Consider the following 8,922-nt stretch of genomic DNA (forward strand, 5'->3'; position numbering starts at 1 on the left):
CATAAATAGAATCACAAGTTATATATCCAGATCTGGAAAGGTCCTTAGACATCATGGATCCCCAGCCCCTCATTATACAGTCATGGAATTTGAATCCCAGAGTACAGGGTATAAAATAATTTGCACAAGGTCACATAAGATAGTAACAAAATTTGAATTTGAATTTAGCTACTGTGACTCCAAGTTAGATGTTCCTACTACCCCACAAGGCCATATGGGATAGAACAAATATGTGTCAAAGTAGAACTCCACAGTACTCAAAGAAATCTTGAAAAAGGAACAAACACCTTTAGCTGGATCAAATTGGGAGGAGGGGAGAAATCAGGGAAAGCTTCATGAAGGAGATGTTCCTTGAGATGAATATTAACACAAGTGATCCAAATTGGTCCTACCCTTCAAATTGCATGTCACATTTAAACTGTGACCAGTGTTTCTCCAGCTAGAAGCAAGCAAACTGAGTGCTATGATGGTTGTGTGACTTTACTTCTATCAATCTCATACACATTCAGGCCCCCTTTAACAGACTTTCTTTGTCCTGGAATCCTTCCTTTCCATACTTGTGGGGTAAGACAAATAATTTCATGCCCTTTCACCTCAAGCAGAGTTAGCATGAGACAGAGGAAAGATCACTGGCTCTGGTTTCAAGATACTAGAGATATAGCTCCAATGCTACCACTAAATAGATGGATAAATTTGAACCAACCCACTCCAAGCCTGTTTCCTTATCTGTAAGTAATAATAATTAACATTTATATAGTGTTTGCTATTTTCAAGATACTGTGCTAAGTACTTAACAATTATTATATCACAAAAATCTTTAAAATAAATACTACTATGATCCCCACTTTACAGATGGGAAAACTGAGGCAAGATGAAGTTAACTGGCTTGCTCAGGATCACACAGCTAGGAAGTTTCTGAGGTCAAATTTGAACTCAAGTCTTCCTGATTCTAGGTCCAGTACTCTATCCATTTCACTGCCTAGATGCCCCTAAATAAAAGGAGAAAGACATGAATTTATTATGTTGATTGACAGGAAGACTGGTATAGTGAATAGGTCAAGAAACTTGGAATTAGAAAGACATCACTTTAAACTCCACACTAGGCATTCCTTTCTGTTTGACCCTGGGCAACTTTATCTGGGTAGAGAAACAATACACTTAATAAGCATTTACCATTTTCTAAGAACTGTTCTAAAGGGTGAGCATACAAATATAACTCCCCAAAAGACAGTCCCTACTCTAGAGTAGTTTATATACTATTAGAGGAATATTTAATTTAAAGAGAAACTGGAGGGGTAGAGAGAGAGATGAGGCAAAGGTGAAGGTAGAGTTGCTAGTGAGGAGGGAAAAGCATCAGGAGAGTAAACTGAGTTGGGAGTCGAGTGAGCATTGCTAGGGTCCTTCATGTAAAGGCAGTCCTGGCCAAGCACTTTCCATTCAGGAGAGCTAGCCCTAGGATGGAGGGATCTCAAAGGGAGTAAAGCTGCTGGTGAGAAGGTGTAACAGTCTGCAATGCTGAGGAACATTTTGAGCAAATTTACAACCAACCACATTCTTGGAGCTAGGATCTGTAGGAGTACAACAAAAAAGAAAATCTGGTGGGTTAACTTCATCTTTAGTTTTGCTGATATGTTCAGTGTAATGGCATGCCTGGCACACGTGTAGACAGGATCAATTTGCTAAGATAGTGTCATCTACGTGGAAGACACTAGTGAGTTATTTTGGGGAGATTAGAAGAGTGGAGAATGCATGAACGTTGTGTATTAGCCCACCACAAAAGGGAGGAACCTTTCTCCATTGACTACAGAGCCAGAACTGTCTAAAATCCCCTAAATAATGCCAAACAGATGTTTTGCAGCATTTATATTCAGGGGAAATGACTCCCTCAACCACAAAAAATAACAAGTGGGATGTCTGTTTAATGAGGAGGTCAGTATCTCCGCATTCCCTTCCAACTTTATGAATGATCCTCTAAACTTCTAAGGCACCTTCCAGTTCTAACCACTTTCTGAATTAAGATTCTTTTTTCACTCACACAAGACCAAGGGCCTGCCTTCTGGGAGTTTAGAATCTAAGGCAACTGACACAGATTCCAAGGGTTTACTCAACCACTAAATAAGTACATAGATGAAATAATTGATGTCCCTATTTTACAAAATAGATGGGTTTGTGTTTACGGTTCCTTTAAGAGAGGGTAAAATTATAACAACTTCTTAGATGAAAGAAGATTTGGCCTGGAAGAAGGCTCCAAGAATGATAAGAGTAAATACTTTTGACTAAAAGTGGGTAGTCTGAATCATTGACTAATAATAGATTTAGAGCTGGAAGGGACTTTGGAGATCATCAAGTTCAACCCCATTCATTTTATACCTGAAGAAATTGACACCAAAAGGGCAAACTGATTTGCCTAGGTGCACATCTGTTGGCATCTCTTCAAGGTGAGATTTAAAGACAGATCATCCTGATTCCAAGTCCAGTGCTCCAAACTTGACACCACAGTGCTTCATAATCAAAAAGGAAATCGGTCAGGTGGTTTGTGATATCATGAAGAAACATTTGGTAATAGAATTTGGATTCAATCCACAATACATCATCAACCCATCGGTCAATAGGCATTTATTAAGAGCCTACTCTACTGTGTGCATGTAAAAAACCCACTTTTGGAGAAGCTCTGCATTCTACCTGACATGGTCAGTGAAGGAGGAAGGTGGATGAAATTGCAGTGATCTACTGAAACGTTGGTATTGCCCAAGATGATAAGCAAATGATTCCCCAAAGAGAAATGAACAAGAATTATCTCAATTTTCCCTTACTTGAGTATCTAATAGACATCTATTTCAAACTCTCATAAACATTGCTCTAAAGGGTACAACTTAGTGGTAGATTTGTGTATCATTTATTTATACATGAAAGAATCTTGGGGTCATATAGTACCTTAATTTTCTTTAAAAATAGACACACTGAGGGGCGGCCAGGTAGCACAGCGAGTAAGAGCACCGGCTCCAGTGTTGAGAAGATCTGGAGATCGAATCCCGGGCTCAGACACTTAGCACCCACCCAGAAACACCTGGCCGTGTAACCTTGAGCAAGTTACTTAACCCCAATTGCTTAGGGGTGGCCAGGTGGCTCAGCAAGTAAGAGCACTGGCTCCAGTGTTGGGACGACCTGGAGATCAAACCCCGGGCTCAGACACTCAGCACCACACCCAGAAATAACTGGCCGTGTAACCTTGAGCAAGTTACTTAACCCTGATTGCTTAAAAAAAAAAAAATAGACACACTGAGCCATTACCTTTGGCACTAGTCCATCCCTAAAAAGTATACATTTGAAAGGTAACAAGGTGCTATGGTCAGAACAAATTACTCCCCAGAATTATACAGAAATAAATCCCAGGGCACCACAATGACCAGATAGCTTTGAGACTATGCAATACTAAAAATGAGTTAAAAATTAAAACTTTAGCCATTCAATCTTATCTTTAAATTATCAAACAGTCAATACAAATATCTTTTTTCATTGAATTGAAAGGTGTTTCCTTCTTCTCACTGGCCCAGGGTTCTCTCACCTGAAAGACATGTTTGATGTATACACACACAGAGTGTTCTCTGTCCTAGGTTTTCATCAACTAGGCAATGTGGAATTCTTGTCACATGAAAGCAAGGGCCACTTAGCAAAATGAAGGTGGTCTGCTCCATTCTTCATTGATCTCAGTCACCACCATCATTATTTCCCAGGTCTAAACTGGCCTATAATGCATTATTCAGATCTATCAGTCAACAACTTATTACCTAAGTATTACTGAGCTAGGCTGTGGAAAGGCAGGTACAAAGAATAAAATTATATATATTCTCAAGCAGATTGCTTTCAAATGGAGGAGAAAAAAGTATATAATCACACATATTATGGTACATACTTATACATACACATATGTATACATAGGTATATGTGTATATATACATATATATACATACACATTAGAGTCAGAAAGACCTAAGTTCAAATCTGGTCTCAGACACATACTAGTGGTGTGGCTGGGGACCAGTCATTTAACCCTGTTTGCCTCAATTTCCTCATCTGTAAAATGAACTGGAGAAGGACATGGCAAACCACTCCAGTATCTTTTCCAAGAAAATCCCAAAATGGGGTTTTCTGACAAAGAGTCAGATATGACTGAAAGGACTGAACGAGTACATGTGCATATACACATATACATATACATATGCATGTATATACACACATATAGCTATATCCCATCAATTGCTAGTTAATTTATATATAAATAAAAAATAATTTTCTAGGAAGAGCCCTAGAAGTTGAAGAGCCAAGAAAGTTTTCATGATAATTCTTAAGTTATATCCTAAAGAAAGGAAGAGGGCACATTTCAAGCACATGGCATGGCCAGAGCAAAGGGACATATTTGAGAGATGAAATATAAAGTGTGAGAAACAAAGCTAGTTTTACTGGATTGCTTACTTTAGGATAAAGGAAAATATCCAATAAGTCTGAAAAGATGAGCTAGAGTAGGTTTATGTAGGATTTTACAAACTAAAACAGAAAAGTTTATATTTTATCCTTGAGGTAATATGAAGTCACCAGACTTGATTGAGTTTAGAAGTCACATGGTAAGATCTACACTTCAGGGAAATTATATTGGCAATAGTATGCGTAGCAAAGGCTGGAGTAGTAATATACCTGAAGCAAGGTTAGGAAGTTGCTACATTGATCTAGGCAAGAGGCTAAACTATGGTGTTAGCTGTATGAATGGAGAGGTATTTGGTGTGTGAGCTGCTGTGGAGGTAGAAACGGAAAAGGAAAAGTTTGGTAGCTCTTTGATTGGGGTGAGGGAGAGTAAGGAATCAAGAATAATACCAAGGTTATAAACCTGGGAGACTTGAAGAATAGTTGTTCTTTTGACATAAACAGTGAAGTAAAGAGAGAAGGTGGGGGGAGGGACAGGGAAATGAGTTCATATTAAAATGTACTGAATCTAAGACATCTCTGGGATATCCAGTTTGAAATGTCCAATAGGCAATCTATTATGTTGTACTGAACATCTGGGAAGGACTAATGTCTGGATATATAAATCTAGAAATCGTTTGTAGAAATGGCAATTAAAAATATTTATGAGGAAGCTTATGAAGATACCAAAGGGGAGAGTGTATAGGGAGAAGAAAAGAGGGCCTAAGATAGAATGTTTCTAAAAATTTCCTATTAGGAAGTATAATATGAATGGATAATCAGAAAAGGTTATGGAGTAGGAGCAGTCAGGTAGAAAGAAAACAAATAGTATCATGAAAACCAAACAAAAGAGATTATATCCAGAAGAAGAGGATGTCTACAATATCAAATGCAGCAAACACATTGGGAGAAGACCATGACCATCAGATAGAGTAGTAACTTTGAAGACAATAAATTTAGTTGAGTGACCAATGAATCAATCAATATTTATTAAGCACCTACTGTGTGTTAGGCATTATGATAAATGTTGGAGACACAAAAACAGGAAAAAGACAGTCCCTGCCCTGAAGAAGCTTATGATCAAAAAGGGGAGACAACATTCAAAAAGATGTATAAAAAGTAAGTCATATACAGGATAAATAGGAAATAATTTAAAAAGAGAATTCACTGGAATTAGGAGAGGTTGGGAAAGGTTTCCAAAAAAAGGTCAGATTTTAGAAGGGATTTAAGAGAAGCTGGTGAGGTCAGCAGTCAGAATGGAGGGGAGAGAGCATTCCAAGAATGGAGAATGACCAGAGAAAAGGCCAGAGCCAAGAGATGGAATGTCTTGTTCAAGCAACAGTAAGGAGGCCAATGGAACTGGATTGAAGAGTATATATTGGGGAATAAGATATATGAATACTAGGAAGGGAGGAGGGGACTAGGTCATGAAGAACTTTAATGCCAAATAGAACATTTTGTATTTGGGTAGCATGATCAGACTTGCATTTTAGGGAAATCATTTTAGTGGCTGAATGGAGAATAGATTGGAGTTAGGAGAGATGAGGTAGGCAGACCCACCAGCAGGCCATTTCAATAATCAAAGCACGAGACAATGAGGACTTGCACTAGGGTGGCAGTAGTGTTAGAGGAGAAAAGGGGCACGTTCAAGAGTGATGGGGCTGGAAGTTGTATTGCAAGGAATGAGCAAAAAGAGAGGAATAGGAGGCAACAGGTATAAACAACTGTTGCAAAGAGTTTGCCTAAAAAAATAGAGATAGAGTGATAGCTTTAAAGAATATTAAAGATAGTAGAGTCTAGTATGTTGCTGTTTTTTAATCATACAACACACCTTAGCATATTTGAAAGCAGTAGGGGACAAAAACAGCAGATCCAGAGAAATTGATTTAATGGGTGAAGGAGGGGGTGATTAAGATGAGAGGGAATGGGATCAAGTAGACATGTAAAGGGAGTGGCTTTGGCATAGAAAAGGGTCACCCCTTTGTCAGAAACTGGGAAAAAGGAAGATGATGAATATATTAATACCAAATATTAACTAATATTTACATAGCTCTTACTAAGCGTCAGGCATTATGCTAAAGGCTTTATAGTTATTGTCTCATTTGATCATCACAACAACCTTAGGACACAGGTGCTATTATCTCCATTTACAGATGAAAAGACTGAGGCAAACAGAGGTTAAGTGAATTGTCCAGAGTCATACAGCTAGTATCGGAATCTGAGAGCCAGATTTAAATTCAGGGCTCTATGTACTGAGATACCTAGCTGTGGAAAATTATATAAAGGTGTTTAAAGACAAATAAAATGGAAGATGAGGAAGCCCACATTGAATGGCTTCAATTTTCTCAGTAATGAAAAAGGAAAGATTCTGAGCTAAAGAGATGGAGAACAGAAGATACAAGAAGCCTGGCCCAGAGGGAAACATTGCTTTTGCTCTGTTGCAAAAGTAAGGGAAATCTCCATTTGGGCCGACACACTTGAATTAAAACAATACAGATTTATCATTAGGGAGTATATGGTAATAATTAGTTATGTTACAGTTTCCTTCATCTAACATATACTATGTTTTCTAGGACAAGCATGGAACATTAGGCAGAATATTTTTTTAACTCCTATTTGAAGTAGCTTCTAAAGCATTCTTGGTATGTAGAAAGAGTCGGCTAAGGTTAGCTAAGTATTTGCTAAAGAGCTGAATTAGCTAAAGGATTTGATAAAGAGCTAGAACATGTCTCTGAATTGACATAAGGAAGCTAATCGTTCATCCCTCCTTGAAGAATGCCTTTCATAATTAGAAGTGGGAGGCAGCCATTGTCCTGGAAAGATCCTTTCATTTTGAAACAGAATGAAGTGATTTCAGTATTTCTCTTTGTCTTATTTTTACCCACACTGACAGTCTCCAAAGACATAATTTGTTCTGAGCTTCATCTACTCTGAGTATTTTAGGTAGGGTAGATTGGGTGGGGTGGGGGAGAGGGGAAGAGGGAGAGGAAATGGGGAGAAGGGTAGTCAGGGATAGATCTTGTTGTTTGAATTCCTCCAAATATTCTCCCCCAAAATAGGACTACTTTATTTAATTTGCTTTGTTTTGTGCTGGAATGATAGATCACAGGGATCTGGTCTAGCTTACCTAGACTTTAGCAAACCACTAGATAAGATATCTAACAGGAGAGATGCAATGCTTATCTAATTTGCAGGTGACCGATAAAAATGGAAGCAAGCTATCTTGTTGGATGACAGAATTGCATATAATCAAGATGGGCTATAAAAACTGACCATATATGGGGGCAGCTAGGTGGTGCAGTGAATAAAGCACTGGCCCTGGAGTCAGGATGACTTGGGTTCAAATACGACCCCAGACACTTAACACCTACTAGCCATGTGACCTTGGGCAAGTTGCTTAACCCCAAATGCTCTCAAAAAAAAAAGAAGAAAAAAATGACCATATCTAATAGGATGAAATTAAATAGGGAGAAATGTAAAATCTTTGAAAGGTTTGAAAACTCAGATTTCTAAGTGTAAGATGGAAGAAATTTGGCTAGAAAGCAGTTTGATTGCCAAAAATCTTGAGATTTCAGTGGACTAATGCTCCATAGTTTCAACAGCATAATGACTAGACCTGTGATTTCACTAGAATTGGGAACTAGAGGAAACTCCCTTTCCCAATGCAGGTCAGCAACTTTTCTGCATCTTAGTCTTACAGAGTTACCTAGAACATTAAGAAGTTCAGTGGCTTGCCCAGATACCAAGTACCAGAGGCAGGAGATGAAAGTAGGTCTTCTGGGCTTTGAAGGCAATGTCTATTCACTATGCAATGTTGCCTTTCTTAACAGTACTATATGGCAATCAAAAAGTTAAAGAAATCTTATGTATCCTAACCCTATGTTAGAAACACTAGAAAAAAGTCCAATACCAGAGAAGTGAGATTTCCATTGCACTTACCACTTTTTGGATGATATCTGCAATATCACAGTTAATTGTGGGCATTACATTTTGGAAATGATATTAGTAAGTTGGGGGATGTATAGCAGAAGGCATCCATTATGGCAAAGAGTTTCAGAATCATAAGATATAAAAACTGATTGAAGTAACTCATCATTGCCTGGAGAATTGATTGAAATAACTATGACCATTGCTTGGGCAAGAGAAAACTGAGGAACATAATAAAGGGGTGTAAAGATGGCTGACGTCAAGTATTTAAAAGATATCTGGAGGAAGAGGGATTATATTTGTTCTGCTAGGCCTTGAGAGGTATTTCAACCTAAAGGATGAAAGTTGCAAAGATGCAAATTAAGGCTTGATATATGGAAAACCTTCCCAACAATTACAGCTACTCAATAGTTGAATAGGCTGCCTCAGAATGTCAAGTTTTTCCTCTCAAAATGAGTCTTCAAGCAAAAGTTGGATGACCAGATTGCCAGATGTGTTATAGAGGGAAAAGCTTCTTGGAGAGAACAGATTAGACTG

The sequence above is a fragment of the Petaurus breviceps genome, unplaced genomic scaffold, assembly GCF_028583685.1.
Source record: "Petaurus breviceps papuanus isolate PSGF00001 unplaced genomic scaffold, PetGlider_PUasm1.0 90919, whole genome shotgun sequence".
NCBI classification, from domain to species: domain Eukaryota; kingdom Metazoa; phylum Chordata; class Mammalia; order Diprotodontia; family Petauridae; genus Petaurus; species Petaurus breviceps.